The sequence below is a fragment of the Hibiscus syriacus genome, unplaced genomic scaffold (genome assembly GCF_006381635.1).
Source record: "Hibiscus syriacus cultivar Baekdansim isolate YM2019G1 unplaced genomic scaffold, ASM638163v2 tig00110239_pilon, whole genome shotgun sequence".
Taxonomy (NCBI): domain Eukaryota; kingdom Viridiplantae; phylum Streptophyta; class Magnoliopsida; order Malvales; family Malvaceae; genus Hibiscus; species Hibiscus syriacus.
The window spans coordinates 366,152-386,063 of record NW_024062641.1 but is presented as its reverse complement, the minus strand read 5'-3'; the positions used below and the strand labels follow the sequence as shown (position 1 = coordinate 386,063).

General features: G+C 34.0%; 1 non-coding gene and 1 pseudogene across 1 annotated transcript; both read right to left on the bottom strand.

Annotated features, from left to right (window-relative positions):
• Nucleotides 1-8,807: 8,807 nt before the first annotated feature.
• On the bottom strand, nucleotides 8,808-8,880 carry TRNAE-CUC. Its single transcript has one exon. It is a non-coding gene; the product is annotated as a tRNA-Glu (tRNA).
• Nucleotides 8,881-9,800: 920 nt separating this feature from the next.
• On the bottom strand, nucleotides 9,801-18,947 carry LOC120114639 (annotated as a pseudogene).
• Between the last annotated feature and the right edge of the window lie 965 nt (nucleotides 18,948-19,912).

Sequence of the window (19,912 nt, the reverse complement as noted above, 5' to 3'; positions counted from 1 at the left end):
CTTCTATACTTTTATTTTCTTATTGTTAGCATAATGAGTTAGTGAGCATCAATGATCATGCTCTAACATTGCTCGAGCTCTAGGGTATGCTGCATGGTGTGCATGGAGAAGATTCAAGAACTTGTAGTTAGTTCATAGTTGATGGTGTATGCTGGGTTGCAGACAATCAGAACCATAGGTTGTTAGGCTGTTGTTACACGTTATATTTGTCAAAGTCTGTTAGAAGTTTGCTTCTTGGTTCAGCAACCAAGTGCTATAAACCATGTAATTCTTCACTGGTTTGTCAATGAAAATGCAGTAATTGTTTTGATATAATGGCACCTTTCTCACATGGTATCATCGCCGATGATCCTGTGGCCATTTATTCCGCTTGCATTTGTTGTTATTTTCTTTCTAAACACCAATCAGTCACTGAATTCTCAACCACTGCCCGTCGCTATCCACCGTACCCGATCTCAGAGTTGATTTTGTTACGAGAAAATCACTGGGCTTGATTGATTAATCTGATGCCTCAACGCCACTATTTCTTCCATTTCAATTCAACAATGGTCAATTCATATGTTGTATGCTATCTTGAACTCATTCCCTTCTTAATGGATGCATGCAAACTTCATTGGGTTGTCATATTTCTTCAACTGATGTTCACTGGTCTCGGTTTACACCAAATGAGTCTAAGTTTACACTGTTCCTCATCATCTACTGTGTATGGACCTGAGTTTACTAATGAGGTTTGGTATACTGTTTTCAATTTACTGAAGGTTCTCAATCTTGTTTGCTCCGCTTGTGGCAAACCATGCCGATCCAAAACAGAAAGCGATTTGTATACAAAAGGAACAGGGCATACCGAGTTTGTAGATAGATTTTGGAGGTAGCAAAACCAATCAGTTTAGAGGTCCCAAGGTAGCAATGGACTCAGAAGGCTGTTGATGTAGGTAGCACCAGCCAGTCTGAAGAGATGGTTGTGCCAGAGGCTGAAAAAAAACTGCTTGAAGAACTGGAAGCGATGAGTTTCCCTACCGCACAAGCAATACGTACTCTCCACTTTTCTGGTAACACAAGTCTTAAGGCTGCCATGAACTGGGTAGTTAAGCATGAAGCTGATCCAAACATAGATGAGATACCCAAGGTATCTGCCAATAAAAATGTTGAGGCACCTAAACTTTCTCTTACATCGAAAGAGTTGAAGGTCAAAGCACAAGAGCTAAGACAGCGGGCTCGGAAAAAAAGAAATGAAGGTGAATAAGAAGAACGAAAGAAAGCATGCACTTCCGATTCAAATAGAACGGAAGAGGCATCGGCACTTCCGATTCAAATTGAATGGAAGTAGGCATCGGCACTTCCGATTCAAATCGAACGGAAGGAAGCATCGGCACTTCCGATTCTAATCGAACGGAAGATGTATCGCACTTTCGTTTCGGGTGTTCATCTTTTCATCAAGAAGGTTGAATGTTAAAAATTAGTTGTAATTAGTTTTTAGAGCTTGTTGTAATAGTGTGTTCAAGGTCAGAAGAAAAAAGAAGAAAGTAGAGGAATGTTAGCATAATGTTAGTGAGCATCAATGATCATGCTCTAACATTGCTCGAGCTCTAGGGTATGCTGCATGGGTGCATGGAAGATTCAAGAAGCTTGTAGTTAAGTTCATAGTTGATGGTGTATGCTGGGTTGCAGACAATCAGAACCATAGGTGTTAGGCTGTTGTTACACGGTTATATTTGTCAAAGTCTGTTAGGAAGTTTGCTTCTTGGTTCAGCAACCAAGTGCTATAACCATGTAATTCTTCACTGGTTTGTCATGAAAATGAAATAATTGTTTTGATATAATGGCACCTTTCTCACAATTATTAATGAAAATACAACAAGATTAGTGTGATTTTCTCCCTTTAAGACTTAGTGGGAAGTTTTTAGACAGCTATCTTATTTATTTAAAAAAATAAAATTAGTATCACATTGTAAACATATAATATATAAAAAAATTAATTTAGATAATATTTTTTAAAATTATATATTTTATCAGTATCAATTTTACTAAACATTTATTTATTTTTAATAAAATTATATATTATGAATGCTTATATATATACACCTATAAAAAGAACTTTGCTCAAGTCATTGTGAGATCTTGTTCAAAGGAGGGTATGAACAGTTTCGTAAGATGATAGAACAAAATTATGAATTTTTCATATTTTAAACTATTGTTTATTATTTTTTTTAAATAATAAATCGTCTCTATTTCTTTGGAAGAATGCAATACTTGGGACTTATAAGCGTTATTACATAGAGATTTAGTGTAGAGTTATTGGTTGTACGAGAAATTACAGAAGAAACATGTTAATCAGGGGCGGACCTCATGGAGCCGGGGTATCCCTGGGCAACCCCTCATCCAGAGGTGGACCTCCATGGTGCTCGGGGTATCCCAAGCAATCCCTCCACAAGTGTCACCCCTAATCCAAGTGCCACCCCTCAAAAGTGCCACCCTTGGAGCTCTTGCAACCCCTGACGAAGGCTCCTGAGTCCGCCTCTGTTGTTAATCTTTTCGGTTAGAATTTGTTCTACAAAAGACTTGATATATTATAACTAATTTTATATTTTAGTTTTCTTTCAAATTATGCATAATATAACTACGAACATATTAAAAAGAAACAAAGAGATTATTCTTCTATTTTTATTTTATTTGATAATTTTTTATTTTAAATGTATTTTAGACTTGTGATGGCTATGTGAAGCCATCACAAATTTGTGATGTAATATGTGGACTTGTCACATTTTTTGACAGATTCATGTATTCATCACAAATTTGTGACGGGTCCACATGTTTCGTCACAAATTTTAGAAATCTTCTTACCCGCTCACTTCCTCCGATCTTCTTTATTGCAACATAAAATTTTAAACCTATCCTTTTTTACCTTAATTTTTTCCTATTTAAATTTTTCTAAACTCATTTTCTCTCGTTCTTTCATCTCTTTCATCTATGTTTATTAACTCAATTTTTTCTCACCAAAAATTATTCTCTTAATTTCATCTTTTTTTATTATCATTTATCAATATTGATTTAAGCTTTAGTTTTTGTTCAATGTAATTTTCTTAATATTTACTTTGTTTATTATATTATTTTTTTATTAATTACTAACATCTTTCATTATATTTTATAGGTTGCTTGAAAATTTTAAATGATAACAATTCTTTAATATGTAATTTTTTATTTTATTCTTTTTATTATTAAATATTATATTATTTTTTATGTATAGTCTACAATCATATATTCATATTTAATCTTAGCAAACATGGCGAATTTATTTTTCTTATAATATGTTATTATTTTATTAAGTAATTATCAAAATACTATATGTACTTGTTAGTGGAATTATTATTATCTGATTTTTCAAATTAACGCAATTATTTGAATTATATTAAGGGTAAAGTATAGTAATGGTCAATGAACTTTTTCAATACTTTCATTTATGTCCCCCAACTTTTAAAACTTGTAATACAATCCCCCAACATTTAGTCCGTTTGCAATATGGTCCCCCAACAATTACGTCGGGGTCCATATTGCAAGCGGACTAAATGTTGAGGGGCCATATTGAAAATGAACTAAATGTTGGGAGACTGTATTGCAAGTTTTAAAAGCTGGGAGACCTAAATGAAAGCTTTAGAAAAATTCAGTGACCATTACTATACTTTACCTTTAATTTATAAAGATGTTACTATCCTAATACTATGGTTAAAATATGCTCAAAGTTCACGTACTCTTCATACATTTAGAATTTAGTTCTTTTACTTTTATTTTCAATTATTAAATCTCTTTACTTCTCATATTTAAAAAGTCAAGTTTGATTGTTAAACATTAAGTTTTTCGGTGAAATTTGTTGATGTGGCAATTTTAAATAGAAAAGGAAAATACTAATTTTGTAACTATGTAACAATAAATTGACGTTGTAACGAACATTGAATTTAATAAAAGTAAAAATTAGAATCAAATTTTTAAATTTCCAAAAATAAAGGGTTAAATTCCTAAAAATAGAAGAAGAATGACTAAATTTTAAATGTGCAAAGAACACAAGGACTTGAAGTGTATTTTAACCATTCATAAATAGTCTCAAGTATTGAGTGTATTACATTGCTACTAGGATGATCATGGACCGGATCGTGTTCTTGATCTTCCCGAATTCGATCTAGGTTTAAGAAACTTTATTCAATCTAAATCAGATTTAATTTTAAGTAAAAATTGTATTCCACTCGACCTTATATATATCATTTTCATTTGTATTAGGTAAAATAGGGACTTAATTATATATACAGTAGAACCTCTATAAATTAATACTCAATAAATTAATAACCTCTTTAAAATAATATTTTTTTTCTTGATGTGGTAATTTCTGCTAGGGGCCTTTACGCTGAATTCTCGGAGGCCAAGCTTGGTCATTATGATAATTTTCCCCAGACTAGTGCTAAGGCCACAATGTAAAATCCTTCAGCTTCCAGAGCGGTATTGTGGCTATTGGAGTGGTGGCGCGTGATGCTGATGTAAAATAAAGTTCAGTGACTATTACTATACTTTAACATTTATTTTATATACTCTTGATTTATGTCATAAATGGCCCTAGTTTATGAGATTTGCCATTATAGTACTTGTTAATGGCAACAGTTTAACCGACTCTCACTAGTAATTCATTTTTTCTAATTTAAATGGAGATAAAGGTATAAATAAAAAGACATAATAGAGAAGTAAAGGATACAAGTGGTTAAAATCATCTTCTCAGTGAGAATTCTTTCTGAATCATGATTATTATAGTTAGACATAGGGTTATTATGAATATTTTTGTTAAATAAATTTAATAATTGAACTTTGAATTTTGTTATAGTAAATCACGTAAACTTATTAGAGGTTGTATTTTATACATTATAGTTGATTCGAGAGTTATAATGTTCCTTAATCCATAAGATATAAATATTTAATACGAGTTGATAATATAGATAAACTCGAGTATTATTTATAATGTTATATATAATTGTTTCCTCTCTTATGTTCAATCAGTGGTACTCGAGTAAAATATTTTTTACATCTAGTATTAGACCAATGATTGAGAAATACGTCCCATTTTTCTTTGTCATGCGTGGAAACTCTAAGAACAGAAGTAGTAGGATTTATTCTCATAATATAATAAAGTGAAATATGTCATTTTTTTCGAAAATTATCTAATACAAAATAAATCTTCGACAGGAGGTTGTTCGGTTAATTCAATAAGAAATGGGGTTAGCACTTGATTTAATTGGTACCATCCAATTGAATGCAATTCAATTGTGGATTGTTTCTTTATTCAATGAAGGAATTTTTAAGTTCAACCAACCTATTTTCAAAGTAGGAAGTGGATAAAAAAAATTTGAGAGGGTCTTTCGTTTGTCTATTATTATATGCAATATCATTCATATTATCTATGGAATTTGAACCCGAACTCTATTTATGATTTCTTATTTTTATCTTATTTCGTATTTTATTTTAGCATATTGATTTTTTTTTACTTCCAGCCTCTCCCCTTTTCCCATCTATTTTCCTCTTCTTTTTTTAATTTTATGAACGAATTATGTCTATTTTTACATCTAAGATTATATATACAACATATTATTGTCAAGGGTGAATTCTTATTTCTTATTATTGATTTTTAATTATTGAGTTTATATATATATATAATTATATTAGATGTTAGAATATTAATTCTATTATATATTTATATATTTCGGCCTTTGAAACCGGCAGTCATTCGGTCCCAAATTTCATGGGTCACTTCGCATCGACTCCATTAGTCCTAATTCGACAGTTGTTTTATTGAAAAATATCTCAAAACCTATGAATCTTGACTGAAATATTTCATTTTCCTCACTTTGATCTCATATTCGTGGACTTTGGAGTATGTTACGACAAAATGGAGATCAGATTTGGACTCAAGCGGTTGAGGAGAAGTGACCCATGAAAAATTATATAGTGCAAGGATGAGAAACACAAATTGACCAATAAATAATAAGAAAAACTTTGCATATGGGGCTATGGAGCGGCGCTTTTTAGGACTCCATGAAAATTAAAGTTTAGGAAATGTTGAAAAAAGGGGACCACTTTAATGGAATCTCAATGCAGTTAAGGGAAGGATTATATTTTATTTTATGTGAAGAAAATTTTGTGTTAGTTTAGTTTTACTAATGATTTAATTTTACCAAGTGATTCATTGTAGCAAGCCAGGTTAAGTTGATTCTAATATATATAACGTTAGGTTGTTTATATATATATATATCGAAGCCTTTCACTTTTATGTATCAAAGTATTGTTCAACAACTGCATTGGCAAACAAAAGTGCGAACGTCAATGCGATTGGGTGCTCCTAATTAAATTAAAATGACCTTCATTTGGAGTTATATATCTTCCCCCCCCCCCCCCAATTATTCTCCAAGCGAAACTAGGGCTTTGGCATTGTGTAATAGGTCTCTTGAAAAGCATAAAATAAGTGGTTAATTAATATAAATGAGCAGACGGTTTATCTTTTGAATTATAGACCATAAAGGCCTTGTTTATTGGCTTTTGTTTATTTAATCAAATATTAGAGGGTTTCTTTGTGTTCAAGTTGGTTTCCTTTTTGTCCTTGTATTTTGGTTTTTGGGTCTTAAAATCTGCAAATTCAATTGTTCTTTGCAGAAAACATGCAGCCGATGCCAATCATTTTTCTTTTAAGATGGCAACTGATTAATTGATGTATTCAATGGGCACGATCACAGTAATATTCATTCAGTTCTCAAGTATTCAATGTGCATCATGCTCATTTATCAAACTCCTAACCAGAAAAGCTTTTACATGGAACAATGATGATATTCACATTTCTCTTCATCAATAACATGAGCAGTAGTTTTATATATAAAGAAACTAATTTAGGACCGGTACGCAATGCACAAATATTGTGGAATGGATGGATGAACATGAACTATTCAATTTTTATAAATCTTTTTGATAGGACCACAGGTAATAACAGTTTAGAGCAACAATGATATATACATATAGATTTCCAAACTTCATGTAAAAGCTTGATAAAGGCAAGTGAGTTTTTACAGGGAGGGGGCAGAGAAATGATTATCTCCATCAATTTACTTTGTTTTTTGTTTATTATTAATTCTGGATGTTATATAATTAAGCACTAGAATATTCGGAAAAAAAGAAAATGATGAGTTTCATATAATATATTAAAAATATAGCTAGTCATATGAATCGAAAGAAATTGTATAAAATTCGTTATGTTCTTATAATGAGTATCAATTATTTATTATTTTTTATGAAACTCGTCATTCCCTCGTACAATGACGAACTCAGGAAATTTTTATAGATTGTGCCAATATAAACATAACAAAAATTTTATGTATAATAATGTATATATCTTTTAATTTAAAAATATAATAACAATTATATATATATGGATTAAATCTAGAAAAAAAATTAAAATGGATGAATATAATTTTCTTAACTTAAATTCATGCATTTTTATTTAGGGTAAACTGACTATTTGGTCCCCGCCTATTATTTAATTTATGTTTTGGTCACTTAAATATTATTTTTCAAAATTATAGCTAACCTTACATTTGGATTCTATTGTGATCACTCACCGTTAAAAAATTAATAATGATGTTAACATGACATTTCTTTTAATTATTTTTCAATCATGATATGATCATATCTTATAATGACACGTCAATATCACTGTAAAATTTTTAAAAATGAGTGATCAAAATAAAACCACAACATAAATTTTACTTTTTTTTTACAATGACATAGGCTTGGATATGCCCTCCCTCCTAACGAATTTTATAAATATTATAATAGATTATCTAAATCTCAAATAATTCTTAAACATCTGTGTATATATATATTTTTTGGGAAAAAAGGTTTGACCTAAGTTATTTGCCAAAGGAATCTGGAGTTTCTTACCGTTTCTTTTAGATGTTTTTCTTTATATATTATCTATATAATTTTTAATATTTGTTAATGTGAATAAAATATTAATAATTTTTTAAAATTTTATATAATCTATATAAAATCTAATAATAAAGAAAAGCAAGAAGAATGTGAATAAATTTTTTTATTTAATTTTAGAATTTATATTTTATAGAACTTTAAATATTTTGTTATGATTTTTATAATATATTATATTACATAAAATTTATTTTAATAAATATTTCAAATTTGATATACTTTTGGATTTTAAATATTTTTTGTTATGATTTTTTGAATTTTATGAGGTGTATATAAGGTCATTAAAGTCTTAATTCATTGATAAGTACATTCGTATTTTGATATATACGATGATCAAGCTTAGGACCTCAAGAAATAATGACAAATCTATCAACTATTGAGATGGTTTGATTAGTGTTGTGAGTAAATTTTTCATTGCTTCAATCCTGACCCAAAACTTATAGGTTTATATCTAATCCCAACTCAACTTCTGTTTTAACCTAATTATAAGTAAAAATATGATCTAATTCTAAAAATTTTAATTAAAAATCTTAACTTGCTATGTCGGACCTAAAAATTTAATAAATGTACTATATAAAAAATTATTTTAGCAATATAATTAGACATGATTCGGCATGTGTTACTTAATCCTGATTTTGCCCGCCTCAACTTCTCTCCACTATCGAATTGAGACCAATCGCGCTTAAAAAAATTACCATCTCGAATTGGTCTCCCTACTTGATCAAATTTGGATCAAGTCTACTTTATTTTTTTAAAAACATTTTCTTTGTGCTTGTTCAATACGGCTCCATAGCAAAAATAATTTCCGTTGCCGGGACTTGAACCCGGGTCTTTCGGGTGAGAGCCGAATATCCTGACCAACTAGACTACAACGGATTATTGACCAAGTATATTCTAAATATATATTTGCTCGTTTTATATAATTATTGTTTATTGTATGATTTCCGGCATTATAATTCCGAGTTTGGCATCTCTTTTCTATATAATAGTTTTGAATTTAGTCCCTATATTTTCATTATGGCATAATTATGTCATCTGTTTTAATAATGTCCAAATAATGTCGTTAAATATTTCAGTTAAAAATGCTAAAATAAATTTTTATCTTTAAAATACTTGTTTTAACACACACAAAAAATTTAAGATTGCATGACGAGTTAAAATGAGTTTTTTTTTTTGGTTAAAAGAAATTCTATGCCAGTGTCTTAACAGAGACTGTTAAATCTGTTAATTATCTGGATTAATTAAGTAACAACTATTTAAAAATTCAATTATGCTAAATTAAGCACATGAACCAAATTCCAAATTCGAACACAAGAGTGACTGAAACCACAAATTTGATATTTTTTCAAAGTGTAGATTCAGCTTAACATAGGTAGTAGATAGCTTTTCTGGAAACAGTTGATTGTTGTATTATCATTGTTGCATGATGAGGGGACTGATCATGCAGCTGAGACTGCTCATCTTGGTTTGTTATACGAATATGGCCTACTAAAATTGCCCCATCCACAATGTTATTCAATACTCGTACATCGTATTGTAGTTGAAGCAACTCTTGAAGAATGTAATGTTCATCATGTATTAAGCAAACCAAATCCCTTCATTCCATTGTTTTATGCTTGGAGTCGGCACTTCAAATACAATAATAAGGAAAATAATAGTGTATATATATATATATATATTGAATCTATTACTAAAATCCTGATCAACTTTACATGCAACTTGCGATTTTATATTATGAGTTAGAAAGAAATGTGAAGATTTCATCACCTAGATTGTGTTGTGCTGCTCTCTACCTTCTATAGCAAAGGAGGAAGTACGTTCTTCCAGTCTCTGGATTTTCGGGCAACAGATCTGGGCAAGATGCTGAGTCCGACTACCTCCTTGGGTGCTTGACCCGGTTCTGCGAACCCTAGCAACTTCGCCACTAGTGCTGCACTCTCTTTCACATGCCCCATGCCCTGCGTCTTTGTCCATATACGTTGCGATAGTTGTAAGCTCCTCTGCTTTGAGTTCAACTCGATTCCCCACTTCTTGTACAGTTCCTCTTTCTGTTTTTTAGAGAACATCTTTTGTATTTGCTTGCACAACATTTTCCTTTCACGACCCAAATCCTTCACACTGCCACCACAGAACAAATTCGCTTCAATTCAATCGGCTCAAAAGCTTCCTTGTTTCTAAGTTGTTCACGTTTTAAAATTTAGGCTACTTTCAAATTTTAATCAATTTTGGATTTAAATTTTTTCGAGTTCAATTCATTCCATTTTCGAGTCATTTCAAATATAAATTACCTTTAATTCAAGTTTGAGGTTAAAATCATTTCATATTTAAACCATTTTTTATTTTTATTTATGGTTATAGTTTTTAGGTTTGGTTATTACAAGCTCTATTCATTTAAGTTGTATTCATTTTATGTTCTATTCTTTTCGAGGTGATTTATCTGAGTCATTTTAGAAACAAATCAATTTCGGTTTGGACCGGACATGTTAACATTTTATAATTAAATCGGATTGAATCAAAGTTGGGTTCGAATTGATCATTTGTTTCTTGAGAGGAATTCTAGAGTTAAATGTGCGTTGTACTGTTCCAACTAAAAAAATCTAAAATTCACCTTGAAGCTGCAGTGTTAATTGGATAATCTTTGGAACCATTGCTTCCCAATGGCATTGAGTTCTTTAGAAAAGACAATCTTCTGAACACTACCTCCATATAAATGGAATCAGAAGGGTCGCCTTTGAAAAGCATGATGAAATATGTTCTATGGATTAAAGGTACATTGCATGCATCCCATAGTTCGATTATCTTTCTCTGCAAATTCTCGAATTCAACGGGTCAACTAGAGTGCAGTGTCACGGAATCGTTGCTTTCTGCGGAATTCTCGGTCTTATCCTTGGTTTCAGGTGCCTATCATCCGTTTATCATTCAAACAGACAAAAAGGACAGATGCTAGTATCCAATAATCATCTGGGATGAGCTATAAATATGTAAAAATGGATCATACTAGGTCTTCTGGGAACCTGAGTCATATAAAAGATGTATTTCATGTAAAAAAATAAGAAGAATGAAGAAAGGAATGAGGTTCATCACCAATTTCTTATCGATTTCTGTTTCTACTTGCATTTTTGTCTCGCTGCCACCTTCAGAAAGATCAGTGGCACAGGTAAATGAATTTTGAGAACGACTCCTGGACATCTCTACATTTCTGTTGTCACCTTTCAGTTCAGAAAGCTTACGGGAAAGGGCTTTTTGCTTTTTGAAGGAAGCCCTTTTCAACTGTTGTGGAAGGAGGTATGCTTTCATTATGTTGTGGGTTCTCAAAGTTAGGTTAAGATGGCACAGTTGTTATAATCGCCCTGCAGCTTCTGCTTCTGCTCATTGCCGTGCCACCAGAGCTAGTTCTACTTTTATCTAATGCAGAAGGCGAATCCCCTACAGTGACTAGACATTTGATGGTCTTCTGCAGCTCCTGTAATTTTTGTTTCAACGCCTCGATAGTTTCATCTTTATAAACATGACCTGATCTCAAACCTTCCTTTTGGGGGGATGATACTACATATTCTTCTTTCATGGGCTTAGTCACGACTAATTTTCCTTCAATACCCTCAGGAGCACCGAGGGATACCTTTTCTTCCTCTTTCTCAGGAATAGCTGATAAATGATCAGCTTCTATTTCCTTGATAATGAACTCCTCCATGGCTGGTTTCCCTTCCTGTCCTCCGAACCAATTGATAATTCTCCTTCATTTTTCCCAGAAATCAAAGAGGAGACATCTGCTTTTTCATTCATCTTAATGTTCGAGTCCTCGAATTCAATGCATCGAACTTCCTTGCGGTCATCTTCTAACTCTTCACCCATTTTTAGAGCAACCTCATTGAAGCCGTTGCTTGTATCAGGTCCAGCCAATAATGGAGTGATGCCGTCGGGATGGTATTCCTCTTCATAGCTCTCTAGAGGAATCAGATATTGGTTGTTGGTCATGCGCACATTTGGTGAAACAGTATACCTATGCTTGCTGTAATCAACAGTAGAAGCATTGAGCACTTTAAATGAATTTGATGATGAATATTCTGCACTCGTTAGCATTTGAACTTCTCTAACTGATAGTAGCAAATTCTCAACTCGCGATTGAGCAAGATCACGTTGTCGAGTAATTCTTCTATCTCTTTGGTCATCTGTAAATTCTCAAAACAGAAAAAGCAAGGTTAACATGCGTAAATCGTTTAACTGAGGGCATCCTGCAACTTGCTTTATCTTATTTTCTTAAGTCCTTTTTATTTCTCTTTTGGATAACAGCAGTTAAGCATACACGTTCTCAAAATCACTTGTAGAATCTATACAACAAATCTAGTGAAAACTACAGAAAGCCAGGGTTTATACTGATATTTAAATTAATGGAAACTAAAGAAGTCGTATAGTCACCTGCTCAATGATTTGCTCTTTCTCTCTCAACAAACTAGCCATATCAAGTTTGAGGGATGATGCGCCCAAGCATTTCATTTCGTTCTCCAGTCTAGCCAATTCTCTTTGCAATTGCTTTACCAATGCTTTATCTGACATGACTAAATTCACTTGTGCATTGGTTGTTACCTTTTGAGCACAGCTTGCAAACGAGAGTGTTTCTCCATTGTTCAACATGAGTACGGTCAGGACTCATAGTGCAAATGATGGCTGTTCTGGCATTGCCTCCTAAGGCATTCTGGAGTATGCGTGTTAGCTTAGAGTCTCTGTAAGGTACATGACTATTTCTTCCTTTGCTGCAAAATATATTAAGGATACGGATAATATTTGTTTAAAAAAATTGGAAAAAAAAAACAAAGTTATTCAACCTTAGTTTGCAAAACCACAGTTCCAAGAGTTTGTTGGATCATAAACTTGATCCATTATGAGAGCCTAAAACTAAACCCAAACTAAGTTGATGTCATTGCTTATATCAATTAGGTGAAGATATCATTACTTACATAAATTTAGTTAGGTGAGAGTTAGACATGTCTCATTTTTTAATGGTTTAAATTAGTTTATTTGTGTGGTGTAGAATTGTTATTAAGAGCATAAATACCTCTACCCATTTTAGTTTAAGCATCAAGAAAAATCAAGAGCTTCTAAGTGAGTGAAGAAGCAAAGTCTTATAAAGAGTGAGTTGTAGTATCTTGTTTTTGAGTGAGAGTGTTCTTGTAATATTGGTTTGAGTTTCAATAAAAGTTGTTTGTGTGAGTGTTTTATTTCCAACAAAGTGGCATCAGAACGAGTTGGAAAGATCGAAAGTTTCGACGAGAGGAATCCGTCGCCGCCATAATCTTCACAATCTGAGTTCTGACGCACCACCGGAAGACTGCTGCAAAAAAATCAAGTTAATTCACCGAGTTGAGCCGAGTCAACCGAGTTGGAGCCCCTTGACCGAGTTGTCCAAGTCCCTCCCAAGGTTTTTCGGTGTTCCGGATTCATCCGTGCAATTGGATTTTGCAAATTCTCATTATATTGAGAGATATGGAAAATGGTATGGCACAATTCTAAGTCTCGACACTCAACAACAGCAACTGTGACAATTGGAGTATCAAAATGAAAGCACTTCTTGGATCACAAGATGTGTGGGATATCATAGAGAAAGGCTATAACGACCTTGCAGATGATGTTGCTTTTGCTACTCTTACACCAGATCAAAAGATAACTTTGAAGGATTCAAGAAAGAGAGACAAGAAGGCTCTCTACCTCATCTATCTAGATTAGATGATGATGGTTTTGAAAATATTTCGAGTGCAAGCTCTAGCAAGGAAGCGTGGGAGAAGCTGCAAACCTCTTACAAAGGATCCGAGCAAGTGAAGAAGGGTTCATCTCCAAACATTAAGAGGTGAATTCGAATCCTTACACATGAAAGCATCTGAGTCTATTTTAGATTATTTCTCAAGAGTAGTAGTTGTTTTTAATCAATTAAAAAGAACGGTGAAAAGTTAGAAGATGTGAGGATAATAGAGAAGATACTTCATTCGTTGGATCCCAAATTTGAGCACATCGCCACGATTGAAGAAACTAAAGACTTGGAAGAAATGACGATCGAGCAACTTAAAGGATCATTGCAAGCATACGAAGAGAAGTATACGAAGAGAAGCATAAGAAGAAACATGGGTTTATTGAGCAACTCCTCAAGCTGCAACTCAAGGATATGCATGAAAGCCAACGCAATGATAGAAACCAACGTGGCCTAGGCAGAGGTAAAAGCCATGGACGAGGTGGAAGTCGCGATCGTGGACGAGGCTAGAATTACAACAATAACAATTCCAACAACAACTATGAGAAAGGAGAAAGTTCAACACGAGGCCGTGGAAGAATCGATACGAACTCAAAGTATGACAAATCTCAAGTTCGATGTTATAATTGTCAGAAGTTTGAGCATTATGCTTCATAATGTAGAGCTCCTAATAACAAAATTGAGGAGAAGACCAATTACGTGGAGGAAAAGAAAGATGGCAAAGGAACTCTTCTTCTAGCACGAAAGGAAACTAACGGTGGCCAAGCAAATTCCTAATATCTTGACAGTGGTGCAAGCAATCACATATGTGGAAGAAAAGATATGTTCGTGGACCTAGACGAGTCAGTAAGCGGAAATGTTTCGTTTGGAGATAATTCCACAATAGCAGTGAAAGGGAGAGGTAACATCCTTATCCGTTTGAAAGATGGGAGACATCAATTTATTTCAAATGCCTACTATTTGCCCAATATGAAAAGTAACATCTTAGGTTTAGGGCAACTGGTAGAGAAAGGTTATGATATTCATATGAATAATTATAATCTTTTTATAAAAGATGATAAGAATAACTTCATTGCTAAAGTGCCAATGTCAAAGAATAGAATGTTCTTGATCAACATACAAAATGATGTTGCAAAGTGCCTGAAAGCTTGCTACAAAGATGCATCATGGCTTTGGCATCTTTGATTTGGGCATCTCAATTTTAGAGGTCTAAAGCTACTATCTAAAAAGGAGATGGTGAAGGGACTACCTCGCATCAACCATCCTGACCAGCTTTGTGAAGGATGTCTAGTCGGGAAACAATTCAGGAAAAGCTTTCCAAAAGAGTCAGAGACAAGAGCCAAAAAGCCATTTGAGCTCATCCATACCGATGTGTGTGGACCGATCAAGCCAAGCTCTCTCGTAACAGTAAATATTTTATTCTCTTCATTGATGATTTTTCAAGAAAAACCTGGGTATATTTCTTGAAATAGAAATCAGAAGTTTTTGAAGTCTTCAAGAAGTTCAAAGAGTAGTGGAGAGAGAAAGCGGTAGAAAGATCAAAGCATGAGATCCGATCGAGGTGAAGAATTTACTTCCAGGGAGTTTCAAGAGTTCTGTGAAGCAATTGGAATTCGTCGACCAATGATAGTTCCCAGAGCCCCCAGCAAAATGATGTTGTAGAAAGAAAGAATAGAACAATCCTCTACATGGCACGAAGCATGCTCAAAAGCAATAAACTACCCATGGAATTTTGGGCAGAAGCAGTAGCGTATGCAGTCTACTTGACAAACCGATCTCTAACAAGAAGTGTTGGGGAAAGACACCGCAAAAGGCATGGAGTGTAAGAAAGCCTGGCATTTCCCACTTGAGAATCTTTGGAAGTATAACCCATGTTCATGTACCAGATGAGAGAAGAACAAAGCTTGATGATAAAAGTGAGAGTTTTATCTTCATCGGCTATGATGCAAATTCGAAGGGCTACAAGCTGTACAATCCAGATAAGAAGATTGTGATTAGTCAAGATGTGGTCTTCAACAAAGAATGAGAATGAGATTTTAACTTTCATGCAAATGACTTTAATTTCTTTCCTCAGTTTGAAGAAGATGAGCAGACAATGAGGTAACAACTAGGTGATCTTCAACAAGAACTTGAAACTCCACTCACTTCACCAACATCAACCACTCAAGGAGACTCATCACCTTCGACATTGTCAAGTGGGAGTGAAAGTGAAAGAGTTGTGCAACATACAAGACGCCTTAGAGATCTTTATGAGGTAACTGAACGACAAGATAATCTTACATTATTTTGTCTGTTTGTTGATTGTGAACCAATGAGCTTTCAAGAAGCAACTCAAGAAAATAAATGGAGAAATGTGATGGACGAAGAAATCAAGGCCATCGAGAAGAATGACACATGGGAACTTACCTCACTTCCCAAGGGACATAAGGCGATAGGTGTTAAATGGGTGTACAAAACAAAGCAAAACGCCAAAGGAGAGATTGAAAGGCACAAAGCGAGGCTAGTTGCTAAAGGTTATAGTCAAAAGGCTGAAATTGACTATGATGAGGTATTTGCTCCTGTTGCTCGATTGGAGACTATCAGACTAATCATTTCTTTGGCAGCTCAAAACAAGTGGAAGATACATCAAATAGATGTAAAGTATGCCTTCCTAAATGGAGTTCTTGAAAAGGAAGTTTACATTCAGCAATCATCAAGCTATTAAGTCAAAGGGAACAAAGACAAGATGTTGAAGTTGAAGAAGGCTCTTTACGGGCCAAAACAAGCACCAAGGGCATGAAATAGTCGAATCGACAAGTACTTCTAAGAGAATGGCTTCAACAAATGTCCCTACGAGCATACTCTATATATCAAGATCAAAGATGGAGATATTTTGATCGTGTGCCTCTACGTGGATGATTTGATTTTCATCGGAAGCAACCCAAACATGTTTAATGAATTCAAGGATGTGATGATGAAAGAATTCGAGATGATAGACATGAGACTCATGGCGTACTACCTTGGCATTGAAGTTAAGCAAAAAAGGATGAAATTTTCATTTCACAGGAAAGTTATACAAAGGAGATCCTGAAGAAGTTCAAGATGGAGAACTGTAAGCCAATAAGCACACCGACAGAATACGGGATCAAGTTATCCAAACATGAAGAAGGCGAAAGTATAGATCCAACATTCTTCTAAAGTTTGGTGGGAATTCTACACTATCTAACTTGCACGAGGCTCGATATTCTTCACGTAGTTGGATTGGTTAGTCGCTACATGGAATCTCCAACAATCACCCATTTTAAAGCCACAAACAGAATTTTTCGCTATCTGAAAGGTACAATTGACTTTGGCTTGTTCTATTCAGTTTCTAATGATTACAAGCTTGTTGGATATAGCGACAGTGATTGGGGTGGAGACATAGATAATCGAAGAAGGACTACTGGATTCGTATTTTTCATGGGAGATACTGCTTTCACATGGATGTCAAAGAAACAACCGATTGTCACATTGTCCACTTGTGAAGAGGAATATGTTGATGCTACCTCATGCGTTTGTCATGCAATTTGGCTTAGAAATATATTGAAGGTGATAGATTTGATACAAGAAGAGCCTACCAAGGGGTATGTCGACAACAAGTCAGCCACTGCCTTAGCAAAGAATCCAGTATTCCAAGATCGAAGCAAGCACATCTATATTTGCTACCACTATATAAGGGAGTGTGTTGTAAGAAACGATGTGGAAGTTGAATACATGAAGTCACAAGATCAAGTTGCCGATATTTTTACCAAGCCACTGACAAGCGAAGACTTCATAAAATTAAGAAACTTACTAAGGGTCACAAGATCAAGTTTAAGGGGGGTGTTGGATCATAAACTTGATCCATTTTGGGAGCCTAAACCCAAACTCAAACTAAGTTGATGTCATTGCTTACATCAATTAGGTGAAGATGTCATTGCTTACATCAATTTAGTTAGGTGAGAGTTAGACATGTCTCATTTTTAAATGGTTTAAATTAGTTTATTTGTGTGGTATAGGATTGTTCTTAAGTAGTATAAATACCCCTCCCCATTTTAGTTTAAGCATCAAGAAAAATTAAGAGCTTCTAAGTGAGTGAAGAAGCAGTCTTATAAAGAGTGAGTTTTAGTATCTTGTTTTTGTGTGAGAGTGCTCTTGTAATATTTGTTTGAGTTTCAATAAAAGTTGTTTGTGTGAGTGTTTTACTTCCAACAGAGTTAATAAACTCGATTTATATGTCAGCCTTCTTTCAATCTTTCACCAACAGATAAGGTCTGAGAGGCACGCTCGCTTCCAGCTAAATCAACAAAATTATGCATAAGAAACCCCATTTTGACTTTTCTTGTCATCCAACTTACTACTTACGATTTTAAATTGAATAATATTTTGCTTGTGTCTCATTTCATTGATTCCCATATGAAACAAGACAAGTGTTTTTTTCTTTAAGAAGTTAACAATATTATACCACGGAAGCTGCTAGAACGCTTGAATTTTTGGCTCCAGCATATTCATGAGCATAACTTTCAGATGTCTGCAAATAACATCATTGAATACAACTATAAGACTGGCACAACATAGATAGTGCAAGTTATTCAAGTTGGGATGCTTACCAGCAGCAAAATCTGATGTGATCTCGAGCTAGATTCATTCAAAGTGGTATCTCCTATCTGCCTTTGAGCTGTTAAAAAATATGCCAAAATGTAAATAAAATGTCATCCAGTGAAACAAAGAAAATGAGATGGACCAATGGCGTTTTATAAACGCTTAACCTTCACAGATTAAAAGGAGCTCCTGAAGATGTTACTTGTCTGTTACAGTTTCCTTAGTTAGTCTCTCCACAATGGTTCCCCTCTGTTGAAGTGAAAACAACGCTATAGAAAGGTTAATACTCATGCAAAATGACGACCAGAAAGATAAAGAAGGGGAAACTTTTGACATCTGGATCATCTAGGAGTCTGAGTGGGGTAGTATCCGAGCTAAAGAGGTCTCTCACAGCTTCATTATATATCTCCATGGCAGAGAATTTCACCAAAATTTCTCTTTCTTTATGCTAAGATATTGGTCAGATCAAAATGTCATTTCCATGCCACATAAGAGTATGAAAAGGTTATCCAAAATTTATCATTACCCTTTCTATGTAGTCATATATATCCACTACTGCATAATCACTGATCCCCCTCATCGTATATGTCTTTCCACTGCTTGTTGCCCATATGCAAAAATGTTTGCTGAATAAAATAAAAAAAATCAGTAAACACATTTACAGTATTATATGATAATAGATACCTGGAAATGGGGATTTTTTTGGGGGGGCGTAGTTGAAGAAGAAGATTACTTACAATTAATGCCATGTAGTACTGAAAGTGCTACGTCTTTAGTTCCTTCCTCATGTACTTGACTCCTAGGGCAGTCACGGTCAAAAACTCTGTCTATTCATAAAAAAAATTGAGAAAATTACAATGATTAGAAGTCAATCTCAATTCCCAAATAAAAAACAAAGAACTGCATGTGTCTGGTCTAGCCCTTTGAATCTTGTCATGTATGCATAATATGAAATTGTCCTTTAACCTTGAATACATCTCCATGAATTTGGACCCCATATCCTTCCTAACACACAGGAATACATTCCAGATAACAGATACCAATTGTTTAACATTGATGAACTTATGAATACTCAAACAAGACAATTCCTAATTATGCATCGACAACATGATGCAACGAGTCTTGGGGTCGTAACAGTTTAATAATTAAAACACAAGCAAATCTTATTCACAATGGACGATGAGGGAAATGCTTACCAAATGTGTAAGCGGCAGGTTACATGGCGCGTTCAGGCAAGGTGTTCTTGAAAACGATGGTGTCATTGTTAATGCATTCCCAATCAGATGTAGCGTTCCATGCTCTCTCTTTATTGCTCAATGGCCTTGCTCTAACGGAAACCAAAATTCTCTACCCTTGTTCTTGAATTAATTCCGCTTCCTCACTCATTGTTCCCGTTTCTATCTTATCCTAACCCTTCTATTTCTCTTTCTTTCTGAACCATCCTAAATTTCCCTTTAAACGCACCGTATCTAAGCTTTAGAATCAGAAATCATGCCATTCCTCCGTTTCCAAACCTTTTTCTCTATAGTTCCATCTCTCGGGACAAATTTCAAATATTTGTATGTCCCA